The sequence below is a fragment of the Leguminivora glycinivorella genome, chromosome 15, assembly GCF_023078275.1.
Source record: "Leguminivora glycinivorella isolate SPB_JAAS2020 chromosome 15, LegGlyc_1.1, whole genome shotgun sequence".
Taxonomy (NCBI): domain Eukaryota; kingdom Metazoa; phylum Arthropoda; class Insecta; order Lepidoptera; family Tortricidae; genus Leguminivora; species Leguminivora glycinivorella.
This window is the reverse complement of record NC_062985.1, coordinates 15,588,171-15,607,338: the sequence shown is the minus strand read 5'-3', so window position 1 is coordinate 15,607,338 and position 19,168 is coordinate 15,588,171. Positions and strand designations below refer to the sequence as shown.

Genomic DNA, 19,168 nt, shown 5'->3' with positions numbered 1-19,168 from the left:
GCGTTGCAGATTATTTTTATATTAAAACTACTTCAAAAACACGTAAGTTTTCGAAGAAATTGACACTTATTCTGAGGTGATTTCTGAAACAAATTGGATTCATCATATCCTCATTTACTCTATTCTAAAGCCTTATAACAAAGAAGTAGTCTCAAATGATTGTAGTACAGGATATACATAATACAAATTTACCACTTGAAGTATTCAAAACTATCCAAATTTTACAAATTAGACGGACTAAGTCAGCACTTTTCGCGGGTTTTCCTAAACATGCACCAGAAAAAAAATCATAATTAATTAAGTGAGTTAGTTTTTAAAAATCCAGTCTCACAACATGTAAGTTAAGAAGATGTCCTAATCGAATCCTGAACTTAATAAGTCTTTTAGATGACGGAAAGTGTAGCATTTTGCCGACTAAAACTATCGATTTTACATTATTACGACGTTTTCGTTGAATGCCCTCTTAAGTACCTATTTTAGAAATAAAAGTAAGCATTTTGAATCCAATTATTTATTTAAACAGAAAACATAATATTTGCGCACCCTTGACAAAACATATTTGATAAAGGTTGTTCGTCAGATGGCAGAAACTGAACCCTGGAGACACAGAGGGTCATATCGAAACTATGACTAGTGGCACAAACTGTGCACTTCTCAAGCAAAATCATTTCGTCTTCCTCGTCGATATATACGCTGGTGTTAGGAAGTGCATCAAAAAAAGGTTCTATCAATACATTCTTCGGAAGATGTATAGACATGACTTGTATATGAAACAAATATTTATGTATTAAGTATACAAATATTTATGTAAATATTTATGTATTAATGACATCTGAATCTCTACTATGAGTTTTTGAAGTCGTAATCGAGCAAAATGGGGCAAAGGGTGTTTATTGAATCCTGAACGAAGTAAACGAATCTCTAATCTCGCTACGCTCGGGATTCAAAATTAGAATCCTGAGCGTAGTGAGGGATTCAAGTATTAACGCTCAAGGTGGAAATAATTTTGCTACCATGTGACATAATACAATTTTTCACGTCACCTATGAGGAAATTACCAAAATGTTAATAATGAATATACCTATTGCAAATCAGTAGTACGAACTTAATCTACAACAATTTTTAAACGATCATGAAATATAATATCAAAACTCTTTTCATTTAATTAATATGTTATACTGGCAACATAAAATCCTTGAACAGAAAAGAACCACTCAGCTCCTCCAAGACTCGAGTTTGTAATATTCATACTCCCCGAGTTACACACAATGTTTTTCATCACACTTGCAACATAAAAATATGTAAAAAGATAAAAAAAAATTGAATACGGTACTAGAAAATTCATAACTCCCTTGGGAGAACGATTTTTCTATAACTCACGCTCCGCCTGCGTGTAAAATCACGTTTAGTGTGCGAGTGTGATGTAAAAAATTTCGCATTCATTCATACTCTGTAGTGACTATAGCAAAACCAAGCATTGCTAAGAAATGTTACCAAACTAATTCACGTATCTTAATATCCTATTACGTTTTCTTAATTAACATAGTTTCAAAAACAGATAAGTAGTTGCATTTATATGAGCCTGTAATATCGTGACTAAATTGTATTCGCAGGTTTTCGTTGGAAAAACAGTATTATGCAATATCTGGACCTGAAAAGAAAAGGTTATGAACCCCATCTACGGGACATATGCCGGTCTTGCCTTATAAATAGAAAAATGCTTATATGTTCAAAATTTCAACGTTATTTTAATAGTTATCTAGCACATTCTGCCCCGTTATTACGTAAAATAACAATGATCATGATTTTGGAACCTAGTCTCATATGAAATTACGCGACAACAAGCACTAGACGGTCTTTCCGTGCTCATCGCGGGAGGACGGTCAACCCGCCGAGCCTTAAAAAAAGTGATTTTTATCACTTAAAAGTACCTTACTTCACCAAAATACTGTAAAAGCTTTGTAAAATATAATATTTGCTATCCCATAGGACCATGCGCATTACGCCAGACTGCATTAATTATAGAGTTTTATCCACTCAAACTTTATTTCAAATAAACTATGCCGGTCTTGCCCGCACTGACCTTAATTCAAAATAACTAAGTAAGTAGGTACATAGTTTTAAGACGCTACAGGAGCGAAAATGCTAACATGGATAGGAGCCTCCCTTTTAATTTGGGAATTTTAGTTAAATACTCGTATACTAAGTAGTGTTATTAACTAGATTTATCGAAAAAAACGGTCCATTCAAAACAACTTAGTTAAAAGATATTGCGAAAAAATCTTTTTATCGAGGTTCCGCTCTTGACTGTTTCCTCCATCAAAACCTAACGAATCGTAACATGGGAATCTGAATAACAATGAAATAATCTGTGTTTAGTTTTTGACCGTTTAGTTTAACCACTGTGTTTAGTTATGCCACACCTTTTTTGCGCCATAATCAATATGGCCGTTTTGGGAAATTTTTGGTGGGCTCTAGCGTCTTTAAAAATAAGAATATAAAAAAAAATGGTCCGACACAGATAAAAATAATAATAATCTGTGTTGAAACAGTCATTGCTCTATCTTCAAAAACCAGGGAGGAAATAGTCGAGAGCGTTTGTATGGAGAATTACCCCTCCTGTATCGTCTTAAACGTAGTTTATCTCTGGATTATTCAAAATATTTCAAGCGCTTTCCAGTTCAAGAAGCTTATAGATTTTTTGTAACCGTCCATTTACAATCCATTTTATGACCCCAGACACTACTAAAAGTTTTAGTTTTAACCACACACATAACACATCCAGAAGTCATATTACAAGTGGATTAATAAAATCGCCATAAATATTGAAACGTACCTTTACAAATAATATCATTGAGTCAATGTTATGCTGATTTTATGTGTTTTGCGCGTGAGTTCATGTTTGCGCACTGTTTCAATGACCAAAGTTTGCGTAGTGTCTTTCTTATCTGGTGATGGCGTTAAAAAGGTATTAATAACCTTTATTTATTTTGTTGGTACCTTGAGAGACAAGGATCGTTATTAACACATAATTCTTAGGTAGGAAATGAATTAATTTAATTGACCGGAACGACGGCGCGCGGCGTAGGTCTACGGTTTAACTCGATTTTTTTAGGGTTTCGTACCAAAAAAGGTACAAAAGGAACCCTTATGGTGCGACTCTGTCCGTCTGTCTGTCTGTCACATAACTAAATATCTCGAGAACTACTTATACGGATTGTCGCAATAAAATTCTGAATTGATTTTCGTGATATTTTGTGATCAGATTAAACATAAACAACTTTTGTGTCACAAAAGATAATCCTTTACGTAATCGAGTACATCAATAACAATCCGATGATCATGACACATCGCGAATCCATTGTTATCGACGTTGTCTCGCAGCTTTCCAAACACACGTGAGTAAACGTTCATTGATAACTGTTATCGCGCAATTTATGCGTAAGTCAATTGTCTTCGTTACTATGTAAGTGTTACGATTACTCGAACCATTACAGTGAATCGGAAGTAACCGTTTTCTAGCGTTGACGTTGGCATCGCACTTTTGGCACACCTCGGACACTGGCGATTAAATATATGAAAGAGGCGCATTCCTAGCACACAGTCTAAGCTCGTGTAGGTGAACGCGTACTATGCTTGTATGAGTGACATATGACAGGTCGACTGTTCGCGTTTTTGACAGACGGTAACTGTGAGGTAACCGAGAGGGGGAGGGTGGAACTTTCAGCGGGGAGCGGGAGTGGCCATACTGTATGATAATACTCTTTATTATACTGTGCTTTTGGCATGGCACAGTGTCTGACATTGACAGTACAAAAAAACTCTTAATTTTTTTTTTCATGATTTAAGAAAAAAAATATTGTTATTCCTGAATCGTACATATTTATTTTATAATCATATTCACAAAGGGGTAGGCAGAGCACATAAAGTTTCTTTCTTCTTAGTTCAATTCTCAATTAAGGGGCTGAAAGTTGTCTGAAAGAAATCGTAATTTTGATATTGCAGTGACAGGTTGCTAGCCCAACAGTCCACGTCTCAATAGAACCGAAATCTCACAGTCGACTTCTACGACACCCACGGGCAGAAAGGTAAAATGTTTAGCCCGCCGTCATCATACGATATATTTATTTATTTATTTATTACAATAATTAGCACTAACAGTTAAACCTTATGTACTAATTTATAATAATTTATATGGTAATAAAATAATCAATTGATATAATAGGTGATACAATGACAATTTATTATTAAGTTACATTCATTTGTAATAGCTCTTCTAACTCAACTTAGGCCATGACTTGTGGCAGCGGTCTGTGGTTTTTGCGCTGGCCCAACGAGGTTTAGGACGCGGTTTTACTAATGAGTTAATGACACAACCACACGAATACCTACTTTAAACTTAATTTAATTACTGATAATAACCACCATTTCAAACACTACTACTAATATTATCTAACTAACTTATTATATACGGCACTTAATAAGTTAATAAACCTGGCTGCTAGTTAATTATGAGTGTCGTCACTGAAACTAGCTAGATTCCATGTATCTCAACAATTCTCAGCATTCTCACTACAAAAGATTTGTTTAGCGAAGTGCGTGACCTATTGGATTGGCATAGGATGGGCTGTAACCACGCAGGTACCTACGAGAGATAATTACTACAAGCCAATTCAAACGTACAGCGATATCAGAACAGTATCCGAAAGATATTCAGTCATCGTGCGTCTCACCCGCGACTATACAGCTAAGGTGCACCGGGGCAATTTCAACTAATCTAATTACTAATTAACTAAAGTGCCATACGTACTTACTGAACAAGTATGTCACATTTGACCAGTGGACTCAAATGGCACTCTAGTTAATAGTTTAAAATGTGGGAAATATTACGATTAGTTGAAATTGCACCTTACGGGCAATATGCACGATATCCAAATGACATCCTTCAGAAATGTAATATATTTGAATCGGCTTAAATTGTCTTATATAAACGTTGCAACACGTACGCAGTGTTACAGGATATCATTACGTCTTCCATGGTCCTTGGCATTGCCGTGTGCAATTACGTTTTGCATAAGGTTTACAGCGTCCCGCAATGTTAGATCTTTGTTTATCTTATTGTTTATATATTCTGTTTACAGGAAGATCCTTAGTTTATTTTCTCCGCTGGCTAGCCGGCTAAGTTGGCGCCCAACGTGGGTCTTTAAGGACTTGGATTGGGTTATGTACCTACCTCTACATACTTGTACAGAGGTAGTCTAAACAGTTTTCCTCCGTAAAGTATTATAATAACTAGCCAGCATTATTGAACCTGTATCAATAAGAAAACTTTTTGTTGTAACCTCTTCAATATTGTTCGTAGATGTGTAGGTACCTAAACATTATTCAAAAAATCACCATGTTGCTCCAACCCAATTCATTTGAAAAAAAAATATTAGTACGGAAAGAGATGTCACATTAGTGTAAAAAAAATTGTAGGTGTCGCTAAGTCACAAATGTCAAAAAAACAATTTTAAAATATTTGACATTAAAAAACACAAAGTTAATGTTGACCTGGAGCCTTCTGGTTTTTGGCGTAATTATTCCTCTTTAAGTTATTAACAACATATGTGAATCACAAAAAATCGGATCAGTAGTTTTTGAAATATTTTGAAAATTAAAAAAAACTTTAAAGTGACATTTCAAGGAAACTGTCAATAATTATGACATAAAATTTGGCAGAATAATAACTAGCATTGTGACCAATACGTAGGATAGATTCATTAACTAAAAACGTCATCGATTGGGGCTAATCAGAAGTTTTTTGTTCCCTTACACGGTTGTCAAATAAAGGACCAAGAAGTAATAATTACAAGCACACCATCAACAATTTGAAGTCTAAAAAAATGACAATGGTGTGACAAAAAGGATGGACTCAGCATTTTTTGTAAGGCGGAGAGGAAGTCAATTCGAACTTAATTAAACATATGTTATAAGTAAATACTATACTCAATAGGTACTCATCTCTTATCTTATCCGTAGCTATCGCGTCGCGTAATTAATTTGCGCATCTTCTTCTTTCTTTGATTATTCTTCCGGTTCACAACCATGTACCTATTCTGTTGGTTTATTGCAAAATCATTGTATTTTTTAAAACTGAATGAATAGTTAGATACCATACAATCCATACATTAAAACTGTATATACCTACAGATATGAACGCTGAAAACAATACTCTCTTTTGTTTAGGCGTCGTCGTTAAATAATCGATCAAGTCTACCGGTGCCTAAGTTGGGAATCAAACCTAAGTAAAAGCACAGTATAATAAAGAGTATTATCATACAGTATGGCCACTCCCGCTCCCCGCTGAAAGTGCCGCCCACCCCCTCTCGGTTACCTCAAAGTTACCGCCTGTCAAAAACGCGAACACTCGACCTGTCATATGTCACTCATACAAGCATAGTACGCGTTCACCTACACGAGCTTAGACTGTGTGCTAGGAACGCGCCTCGTTCATATATTTAATCGCCAGTGTCCGAGGTGTGGTAAAAGCTTACGCGGCTTACGTCATTCACCGTCAAATGAAAGCCGTATGTAAACTTGTCACTCACCGCAAAAACACCTACATTATGTGTATCACAATTTATGATGATGACGATGACAAGTTACCTGATCGCTTTAAATAAACAAATGGATATTAAATTATTTAAATGAAACGTAAAAATGTGGCTTATTGAAAACTATTTTTACTCAGTCAATGATTATTTATGTTACTGATAATAATATTTATATTTAAGTTTTGCTGAAAATGTACATAAGCCTGAAAAGGTAAAGTCTCAGTGTAATTGTATATATTCGACCTGCAATTTAACCTGCTTCTTATACATATTATACAATAAAAACTTTGAGAAAAAAGTTTTATCAAATTATTTGATTTTATCCTGAATTTGGATTGTATTTTTATTAGGCCCAATGGTTGACTAGTTCATAATTGTGCAAAAGAACTAAGGGCAGTTACAGACACATCAAATTCACGCAGCAGCAGAAGCACACCTCGGACAATGGCGATTAAATATGAAAGAGGCGCGTTCCTAGCACATTAAGCTCGTGTAGGTGAACGCGTACTATGCTTGTATGAGTGAAATATGACAGGTCGACTGTTCGCGTTTTTGACAGGCGGTAACTGTGAGGTAACCGAGAGGGGTTGGGCGGCACTTTCAGCGGGGAGCAGGAGTGGCCATACTGTACGATAGAACTCTTTATTATGTATACTTACTTTGTCAGAAGTCTAAGGAAATTCTTATACAAAAAATTTTGCGAACGCTAAATTCGGTAACGGATGGTTTAGTGCAACCGACCCTAAATAAATTATAATAAACGTTTGCCATTCGTCTGTAATTAAACAGCTGGACCATTTTGGTAGACTTCCATACGTGATGCTTTTAGTTTACAGTTGAATATTCATACGTCATGATATTTGTGAACAAAATTTAAATACTTAGAATCTAATATTATAAATGGGACAGTGTGTGTGTCTGTTTGTTTGACCGTCTTTCACGGCAAAACGGAGCGACGAACTATCGTGATTTTTAAAGTGGAGATGGTTGAAGGGATGAAGAGTGACATGGGCTACTTTTTGTCTCTTTCTAACCCGAGCGAAGCCGCGGGCAAAAGCTAGTATCCTATATAATACAAGATGAGGTTTACAGACTTTTGAATAACAATACCCGCCTATTATTAACTGTTATTTGCTTTGTTTTCATAGACAAAGATGAGCGGACACACTCGGGGGAATAGTTATTTGTTATACAAGGGGGCAAAGTTGTATTTTAACGCCGGGTGTGGAATTGAAAAACGAGCAAGTAAAAGGATTCTATAGTTGAACCACGAGCGTAGCGAGTGGTTCGAGAATAGAATCCTGAACTTGCGAGTTTTTTAACACACGAGAAGTAAAATACATGTGCACCCGAGTGTAACACAAAACTTTTCCCCTCACTATAGCGAGGAAACTACAACGCAAAAAATGCGTTTATCACTGCTTCAAGTATTTCCACAGGTGGTAAATCATCTTTATTACTATTAGATTCACCTACTTTTATCAATTTTAAAGCAGTCAATTTGACTTTATTCTAGGTCAAATTACTTTACTCACTAGTGGATAAAATGCGTTTTTACCCGCCGGTATTAAAGGACAAAACACGTGTTTCCGAGCTAGTGAGGGGAAAAATTGTTTTTCTTTTAAAAGTAATTAAGCGTAAAAACAATCATTCATAATGTATTATAGTGCAAATTACTTCAAATTTTGAATAAGATAACTTGTTCGAACAGCTGTTCTGTTTATATTTAGATTAAAGATATTATAATATAATTTAAAAATTACGTCTATTTCTTAGCCTCGGACATAAAATCTGCTAGTAAATCAAAACCTATGAACTCATTGATTGAACATGTATTCAAAAGAGCTACCATGACCCGATTTCGTACCATAGAACGTAATGATACCAGTGACAACGAATCAAAGCATTCTAACAGATACCTACATTATGTACCTACTTTAATAGTTAAGGTACTGCAAGTTAGATTACAAAAAAATGCTCAGAAGCAGATGGGCCTGGGCTCAAATCCCGTTTAAGGGCATTTCGTCACTACTTTTAAAAAATCTCGTATCTCACGCTGTTCCAACTTAAAACGCAGTAAGTCTACATGCATTCCATATATACTTACTACAATTTTCTTTTCATTGACAGACGAAGATACAAGTTTTTTTTAAAGTAGTGACGATTTGTTGAATTGGTGGTGTGGGAAATTAGTAAGTTAATATATTATTGAATACTATACTAATACCTACCATTGTCTGAGTACGTGAGTACCCATAACGCTAGCCTAATTTAGTTTACCGTAATTCTTATCACTTTGGTAATAATTTCCTATAATAAAAATAATTGTTTACGTACGGGCTTTCCATTTTCACACAATTACCTGAATTACCTACTCATTGTTGAGAAACTCATAAAAAAAATACCGGTCAAGTGGGAGTCGGACTCGCTCACCGAGGGTTCCGTACAAACTTTCAATAGTTGAATCATCTAAATGTTATTCATAGAACTCTACAGACTACTAAATCCCTCAAGACTCAATTTCCCACATAACAAGTAATATTTTAATATACCATTTTATTATTACACAACATCCAAATAAAATCAAGACTATTCGACTTCAATAGTTTACGACTTACGACATGTCGCAAGGACGCTCCTGAACTAACCTCATTAGTCATTATATCAGGAAAAAGGCGATGTAGGAAATGAGCGTTCAACGTACAGCGACATCTATCGGCAAATTGAGTAAACTTAATGCGCGCGAGCTAGTATGGAAGATTATTTTTATGGGATAATTGTTTATTGCGTGAACCGATTTTAACCATTTTGCCTCTATTTGAAAGCAGGTAATTTCATTGTAATTTTGTTAAAAAATATAGGTACAATAAACACCCGCAAGGGTGTTGAAATTGAAAATGTAAATCTGAAAGGTTTTTTAGAAATTAAAAAAAAGGTTTCAAGATACGTGTACAAATTTATTTTTCCTGTAATATTCATTATAATAGCCATATTTGGTGAAAATTTGATAAATATATGTTGGTATACTTCAGAGATACTTTTTTTTTTAATTGAATTGATAATGGGACGTTAAAAACATTTTTTTCCACGACCAAAAAATTATGAAAAATAGTTCTGATATGTACAGTTTGAGCTCTTTCTAACGATACCCCACTTGACCTAGTTACTTGAAATTTACAGTTTGCCCCCCTTTCATTTTGGCCATTTTCGTAATTAATATTAATAAATTTAAAAAAATAATACTTTCAATTTGTAGAGGTTAACGATGTTCATAAGTATACCAAATTTCGAAGCGATAGCATCAGTAGTTTTCGAGATATTTAATAATGTGACAGACAGACAGACAGACAGACAGACAGAGCGGCGCCATAAGGGTTCCTTTTGTACCTTTTTGGTACGGAACCCTAAAACTTAGGTTCCGATTGCGTTCAATCCTTACGTAGCCATAATGTATTTTAGTTATACGCCTACATTTATTTTGCAATATTCTAAAGAATAAATGCTTATATGAAAATAAAAAAATTGCTATAAATACTTAATATGGTAATTATCTAATTATAGTCTCAAGTAGAATTTCTTCTCGTTTCGCACGACACTGACTGATGGCTTGATCCGAAGCGAATAACGAGTGCCATACATAGGTATAATATAAGTAGGTAAAGTCAGTAAGAGGTCGCTTTTTAATGCAATTCTCTTCGCGAATTAGTTCGAATCAAGTCTAAAGTAGGTAACGCACACGTCAAATTGATAGGCACTTTACATAAAAACCGGCCAAGACCGTGTCGGGCCACGCTCAGTGTAGGGTTCCGTAGTTTTCCGTATTTTTCTCAAAAAATACTAATTTTCCTAGAGTTTTTATAAAGTTCTACTTTTGTGATTTTTTTCATATTTTTTTTCCTTTAGGAGCGATTATTTCCGAAAATATCAATATTTTATCATTTTTAAATACCTATCCAACAATATATCACACGTTGGGGATGGAGTGAAAAAAAAAATCAGTCCCCACTTTACATGTGTCGGGGGGTACCCTAACAAAACATTTTTTTCCACTTTTTATTTTACCACTGTCGGCGTGATTGATATACATATTGGTACCAAATTTCAGCTTTCTAGTGCTAAACGGTCACTGAGATTATCCGCGGACGGACGGACGGAGAGACAGACATGGCGAAACTATAAGGGTTCCTAGTTGACTACGAAACCCTAAAAATTGCACATTATTATTTTAAAAAACAAAGTTTTCAATTAATCTTTGAAAACTTGTTTAAGTGCATGTCTATCAAGTAATTGATATAAATATAGGGGGGGGGGGGGGGTCGTCAAAATACTACGCTTGGTCACAAAGGGGGGGGGGTCTAATTACTTGTCACGTAACCATTGAAATATTGGCCTAGCCATGGCCAGCAGTGGAACGCATGCTGGTGATGGTGATGAAGGTGATGGGATGAAAATCATTGTTTAAAGGCCGGAAAAAGATGAAAAAAGAAACGCGTCATTAAAATCAAATATGAAATTTGATATAGACACGAATATTTTATTAACAACTTTCTGCAAAAAACTGCACAAATATGGTCACGTATATAGTTTGGGTATGTTCCCTTAACGCTATTTCACGTTACATATATGTACATAATAGGTTGCTAAATAATTATTACTTATTAAATACATTTTAATGACATGTAGGCGCGCTTGTGCCTGCACATATACGAGTAAGGAGGTAGGTACTACCTAGTACCTAGGTACATATTATAATGTGTACATAGTTTAAACTGATTTCTCAAACAATTTATATAGCGAATATAATAGGTAATATCGCTAAACGATGCTGCGTGACACTCTGTTAATGGCAATATCAATCAATTTAGTGACTAAGAAGAGATTCATCATAACATTACATACATAAACTCACACATAGTATATCAAACGAGAAGGACAGATAATACTTTTTGGCAATCAAGGGGTTGAAAGAAAACGAAATTGTGATATTACCATATCTATTAGGGTCTGTTCGGAAAAAGAAGAGTCATGGAATGTATTGGACCCCATACATTTCATGACTTTTCTCTTTCCGAACAGACGGGCCGATTTTTGAGTCTCACGCGTTCGAATTCAGAAAATTGTCACTGAAAATAATAGACAAGTCACCGTTTTCAACCGGTATTTTAGTGACAAAATCACGTATGCGAGATCCAAAAATCGCCCTCAGACTCTAACTCTACCTACATGTCCTATGTATGTCTTGTTGTTCTACATGTCATGTTTCAGATAATTAATTTTAATTTCTTTTCAATAAATAGTAGGTAATGAAATTCGAGAATCAGTACAATTCCAATGTAACGCGATCATTACGAGATTGCACCTACTTAATAAGGCGCGCGGAGGCTGTTGATGTGCGGAAGGAAGTAACCGGCTGTCATGTGCCTCGCAACGCAAATATTGCTCTAACCCCGTTGAGAACGAGCGCACGTCTTTTGTTTATAAAACAAAGAAAGCTGCTAATCTTGAGCAAAGTCGACTTTAGCAAAAAACAGGGGAAAATGTAAATAAACGAGTAAATGACATCCTTTGATATCCTTTCTTTTAACGCGGACATTAGTTAGGTATATAGCACGGTGCATGTACAGTCAACCAATTGGAACCCTAGGCCACCTTACAACCATGTCATAATGACAAGCAGTAAGAGATTTCTTACAATCTGCGGGCCGATTTTTGAGTCTCACGCGTTCGAATTCAGAAAATTGTCACTGAAAATAATAAGCAAGTCACCGTTTTCAACCGGTATTTTAGTGACAAAATCCCGTATGCGAGATTCAAAAATCGCCCCCCCTGATTCATAAATTCACTATGACATAGTTCTACAGTGGCCTAGGGTTCCAATTGGTTGACTGTACCAACACTACCAACCTAAATATTACTAGGCCTACCATTTATGTATACTCGTATATTATTGTAGATGATATCTTATACTGATATTTTACATATATAGCATTTATTTCTACATAGTCTAGGGACACCTTTTGAGTTGTTTACGTAAATAATATACCTATGTATTTAAAATAGCTATCATCGCGAAAATCTGACCACATTTCATTTAGGTTAAAACACACCTGTCCAATCAATAAGTGGCGTTAGGTATTTCATATTACATAATTGTAATAGGAGTCGAATTAGACCACTATAATATGTACGCCGCAACATTCAATAAAAATCATTTTATAATAGTTCTTTTATAGGTGAATAAATTCGTTACGTTGCAATTAAATAGCTACGTAATTAGATCTATTAGTAGGTATTACAGTAGTTATTAAGCAGGAGCTCATTTCGTGCAAACTTTTTTAACCCTTAAATGCATATTGTTGCCATTTTTATATTAAAGGAAGGATCGTTAGCAGACGTTTCTGCTTGTTAAAAATAAATTTCATATTGTTGCCACTTGGCTACAATGTATGTATATTTTGTATGTATGTATGTATATTTTGGCTAGTTTATAGCCAAAATATAAGCTGGACTTTTTTATTTATTTTTCTTAGATCCTACATCTCAATTACTAAATAAAAACATTATTTTCAACCATTTAAGAAAAAATGGCGGAAAAGTGTGAAAAAACTGGATGATGGTGATTTTTAGTACATGATTCAGGCAGATTTTTTCAGAGTTAGTAACTATTTTATGTTTAATCATTTTATCATAGGGGTTTCTCAAATAGTGTACCTTTTTAATAGTAGTAAAAGTTTTCTTTTAAATTTTACTAGTAATTATATATTTATATAAGTAAGATTTAGCCTATTTTACTTCTAACACTGATTTAGTATTAAAATCGATGTTAAATATTTTTTTTATTATTTTTCCTAGAGTCAGAAAACCATTGTCTATCACATTATTAATTTCTAGTTAAAAGAAAAATATGCATTTAAGGGTTAAATATTAACTACATATGTAGGTTGGGTTGCACATACATCTCTGGCTCTATACCATGAGCGATATACATTTTGACGTGTTAAGACGTTACAGGAGCGAAAATGCTAAAATGAAAAGGAGCGCTCTTTTAATTTGATAATTTTAATTTAATATACTCGTGATATAACTAGATTTATCGAAAAAAATTGTCCATTAAGAACAACTCAATTAAAAGATATTGCAAAAAAAATCTTTAAAATCGGGGATCCGCTCTCGACTGTTTCCTCCTTCAAAACTTAAGCAATAGGAACGAAATTTGCGAATCTGAATAACAATGAAATAAACGGTCCGCGTTTAGTTTTTTTGGCTAATTGTTACCAATTTTGAACCTTTTTTGGGCCAAATTTCCAAAAGCGGCTTTTTTCATTAGAAAAAAGCCGCTTTTGAAAATTTCGCGTCTTTAAAAATCTAAATATCAAAGAAATCAAAACGGTCCGACACAGATAAAAATAACAATTGTGTTGAAAAAAATTTTCAAAAACCAGGGAGGAAATAGTCGAGAGGGTTTGTATGGAGAATTGACCCCTCCTGTATCGTCTTAAAATACCACCCGGTATTGTCAATGTCCCGTGACAACTGACAATAGCAATATGAATGTAATTTTCAACTCTAGTAAATAACCATTTGGGGACGTTGTTGACTTTCCCGTACAATTGATGTCATTTTTTCGCTACGGAGTGACATATCGTCACTACTTTGAAAAAATCTCGTATCTCACGCTACTTCTCAAAGTTAAAGCGCAGTAAGTCTATATGCATTCCATATACATACTTACTACAATTTTCTATTCACTGACAGGCGAAGATACAAGTTTTTTTTAAATTAGTGACGATATTCTAAAACGCCAAAAGCTGATGATAAAGGGTCTCGTAGAATCAACAAATTATTAGATTTGTTAGACCTGTACCCCAAAAGCATAAAATTGTTGTAGTAATTCACCGAATCGCATTTCACCTTGAATGAAAAATATATCACTAGATTTTTTTACTTGACGCACTTTTTCGTGTAGCTTTTAACATTAGTAGAATTAAATTGTAGTTACATTTTTTGTATAGTATGTTACCGTAGACGCATTTCGCCGTGATCGACTTTTTCGCGTAGCTTTTGACATTAGTATAATTAAATTGTAGAATTAAATTTTTTGTGTAGTATGTTACTGTAGACGCATTTCGCCGCGATCGATGTTTGTTTGGGACTCTAATTAAATTGATACGTTAATTTACGTTTAATACGTTTTCTGTTGTGTTTTAGTTTAAGTAGTAACAAAGCAGATTTGTATTAGTTTAAGAAGATAATTAGGTTTCTTTTAAGGAGTAATAAAGCAGCTTTGTGTCTTAGATCATTTGTTTTGCTTTCTTTAACGCCAAGTATCCGAAATTAAGAATTACACCCAAGTCTACAGAATCATCAATCTACTCAATCTTCATACTGTTGCGTTGAATCACGTCGCCAATACAATACACGATCGAGGTGAAATGCGACTAAAGTAATTAACGATTGAGTCATAACGCGAAAGTTAAATGCACGGTCGAGGTGAAATGCGACTAAAACTAATAACGACTAAAATAATAATCGATTGAGTCACAACGCGATATTTAAATGCACGATCGAGGTGAAATGCGACTAAAACTTACAGCCACTTGAAAAAAAAAACTATTAAGACACAATGCGAAAATTAAATATGAGATCGAGGTGAAATGCGATTCGGTGAATTACTACAACAATTTTATGCTTTTGGGGTACAGGTCTAACAAATCAATTATTAACAGATAAAAAAAGCAACATTTATTGGCTGCCAAATTAAGAGCTTAAATTTTAAAATCACTATATTTAGATTTATTTTTAAAAATTAAGTTATCAATTGTCCCTCGCGTCAGGCGTGAGTTAAAGTTGTTTAAAGGAATTAGCAGGTCTACATTAAACTGTCGGACATAACAGTATCCTTTTGTGGCCGGTCGTCACCTTGTCAGTAATTGAGTCATAAGCGAGTGCGAAACGAAAGGTGGAAAATTTCAGGTGGCCACTATTGTCATCATATAATAGTTGCTAAGTCTGAAAAGGCTTTAATATATCCAAAATTACTCCAATTTAAATACAGTCACCGATCTAACTCGTAATTTTCAAAATATTTCAGGAAAACAAACACGTTCATTGCAGCATCAGGTATATTCGGCCTGATATGTGTATGGTTAATTGAGATGTTTAGTAAACATTGTTTCCAAAAAAATCAAATCAGTACCTACCTTTAGACTATTAATACTCCACCGTTATAACTCCACCTATAAGATATTAAACTCTTAAATGCATGATGATGATGATTAGACTATTATGATTATGATCAATTGTGAAAAAGGGTACAAGTTTCAAGCAGCTTATGTGAAAAAGGGCAAAAGTTATGTACGAGATCGAGTCTTTTAATACCCCTACTGCCCGAGATTTGTGCCATTTATCACTAGTGCACAGGATTATTCCTTACCTTTGCGACAACTTTGCAGTAAGGTACTAAATCCTGTATGCTCGGGGATGCGCGCAATAAACTTTTAACACAAAGTTCTTTTATATTGCATGTTCACTCGTTCAGCTGAAGTTGAAAACGTTCGTTTACAAACAAAAACCGCGTCAACTAACACTATGCGAAAGCATTTCTTTGCACTTAGTCCTTAACACTTGCATGAGGGTTTTCCGAATATGACTCGCGAGTATCAAACACTTTAAAAAAAATCGTATTCTAAAAACTTTTAAACAACTTTAAAAGAACTAGTAACGTACGTGCTCGGCTCAAGTCGGCGCGCGAGTGAATATCGTAAGCGCGCGCGTTTAGTTTTACCTAACTTTTGCAAACGCTAACGCCCCACCTTGAACACTATTGTTTTTTTAATTACATATCTCATTTTGAGACTATTTGGTTTTAGTTCCGCTCTTTTGCTATTATTGGTAACAAAGTAGGAATACGGACGTGTTGTTCTACAGCCCTTATTATCGGAGTCCCATTATGTGGAATTATGTACATACAAATTAGCGTTATTCAGATTTTGCAACGCTCAATTACAAGTTTATTAGATATCTATATAACACAAACTATAAATATCTACCAGCATTTTCTGGAACAAAGAAGAAAATGTAATATTATTTAGGTCTTTATTCTTTACCTAATGTTTTAAGCAGTCACAAAATAACGTGAAGCAGTTAATTGGGTACGTACGGTTATTTGTCAATTCGAATAGGGCACTTTAGCGACAGGGTAAATGACACATAGGTACGATCTCAGAATTTTGGGAAATAATTGTAATGTAAGTGCTAAGTATTAAGATTTTTTTAGCGACGTCTGATTCATTTTTATCACGATCCGTCAATGTCAACCCAAATAGGACCAAAAACGTTAAAATCCTGAGAATTTCGGTGTTTACCTAGTCAAAGAGGATCGAGTATTATAGAGAGTTACTGTCAAAGTAAAATGTGTAATCACAGTGCATAGACTGCCATCTCTCGACACAAGCTTAAAACTTTTGAATCTCAGTTTTGACAATTTGGCCCATATTCTTAGCTTGATATATGTGTTAAAATGTCAAATATTATTATTAGCGCCAGCTAGGCGAGCTTCCCCCAAAGGTGTATCGCCATCTAGGTCACCGTACCTTTTTCTGTATGGTTTTGAGGTACGTTTTTTTCTTAGACTTTATCTGTCTATACGGAGTTACATATGTCTTTGCCTACAGTACAAGTACAAAAAAGTCACATATAATATGTATTGTGCCCTGTCCATTCAGGTGGCTTTTTTGTTAGTTGCTTTCATGAAAATATACACTGTGTAAGTATATTATACACTGTGTTTTTATTGAATTCCGTTAAATTCGGCATATAGTTAGGAGATTATAGGAAACAGAATAGCATAACTAGTCAGTTTTTTTAATTCGTAACTTTTTTCTGAAAAACACCATACACTTGCGATAGATGTTACATCAATTGCTGTTAAGAAATGGGCTTTGTGTGTTCGATATGCGATTGACATGTCATATAGTTTTGACTTTGACACTTACTTAGTGTGAGTTAATGAATATCTCCAAAGTCGCCAAAGTTTAGGTATGATCTACATACAACAGGTCTTTAAGCTTTTTGCTTGGAACTTTCGTCCGCCTCATGTCAACAAAGACATTATTCAAAGGAAGCGCGCGTGTACTTGACTTTATCTGTGGCACGTTTAGTAAAATGAAAACAAGTATGGAAATAGGACGGAGATTTACATTAATCAAGAACATGATCAGTTAAACCGATGAATAAATTAAATTAAATAGCTGTCAGGGATATTCGAATGTAAATATTGTTTATATTTTTTGTTGCAATTGTTTAGCTTCCTTGCGTCATTTACATTTTATTTGTTTAGATGTAAACAAACAGAACTGCTCAATTTTATTAGCTCTCTAATTACTAGGTTCAATCATTTTCGTTTCATGTACAGTCAACCAATTGGTAACCTAGGCCACTCTACAACCATGTCAAAATGACAAGCAGTAAGAGATTTCTTACAATCTGATTTATAACTAAATCTTACAATCTAATTTATAAAACAGATTGTAAGAAATCTTTTTACTGCTTGTCATTTTGAAATGGTTGTAGGTAGAGTGGCCTAATTGACTGTACCTACCCGCCTACCAGTTTTAGGAAGGAATACAGATGGATCTAGGTATTATTGATAATCTAGCAAATCTTGCCGCAAAAAAGGCGCGAAATTAAAATTTTCTATGAGACGATAAGCGTTTGCCTCACATTTTTCAAATTTGCCGCCTTTTTTGGAGACAAGATTTGCTTGACCGTCTAATTTATGTATTTTCGCAGGTACATTAAAATTTATTGTCGCCCTATTACGTTTTATGCCCCTACTTTGTACATAATGACTAGTAAACATAAATGCAATGAATAAGTGATTATTATTGAGAGCTATGCCCCAATAGAGGCCACCCGTTGAACTTAATTATTGAAGGTAAAACCAGCCAGTTTTATTACGCTGATTATGTCATGAACTCACACAGGACAGAACTTATCCCACCTACGTAGCCAAAAGCGTTTTGTAAAGTGTGGAAAAAAGTATGAGAAAACGAGTCAACACTAAAATGTTGCCACTTTTTAATTTCTACTCTTTTTAGGGTTCCGTACCAAAAAGGTACAAATGGAATAGCTCTCTCTATGTTGAGTCCCAGAGCCAAGATGGATCAAGAGCTCATGCTCAACGCCCACCACTCAAAAGATGGGAGGACGAAATTATAACCACTGTAGGGCCTTTCTGGACTAGACTGGCCAGGCAGAGGAAATACCAGCTGGAAAGAGCTGGAGGAGCCCTTTGCCAACAGCCACACTGAACTAGGCGACTTTATCTAAAGTATCTAAACAGACAATCAAAATAAATATCAGACCGTATTCAGAAGAAGAGGCTATATAGATAGATAGCTAATAGCTCTCCCTATAATAACCCTCTAGGCAGACTGCGTTTCGATGGCCACGCAACGTCAACGATTTTCACTTTGGCTCGGTTTGGCTAGGCCGTCAGAAATGTCAAGTTCCGGTGACACTTCACCTCGCTCAGGTGTCCACAAATTTACGCCTTAATGGAACTTGCTTCC

The 19,168-nt window shown here is 34.9% G+C and overlaps 1 protein-coding gene across 2 annotated transcripts in view; it reads right to left on the bottom strand.

Annotated features, from left to right (window-relative positions):
• The window catches only part of LOC125233839 (synaptic vesicle glycoprotein 2B), a 50,194-nt gene that overhangs the window by 21,843 nt on the left and 9,183 nt on the right, over window positions 1-19,168 (bottom strand). The window contains exon 1 of one of the 2 annotated variants that reach the window (XM_048139976.1): window positions 16,030-16,291. The exons of the other annotated variant lie outside the window; for it this stretch is intronic. The gene's annotated coding sequence lies outside the window, so the exon portion shown is untranslated. Of the gene's footprint in view, window positions 1-16,029; window positions 16,292-19,168 lie in introns of those variants that run through there. 2 annotated transcript variants of the gene reach the window in all.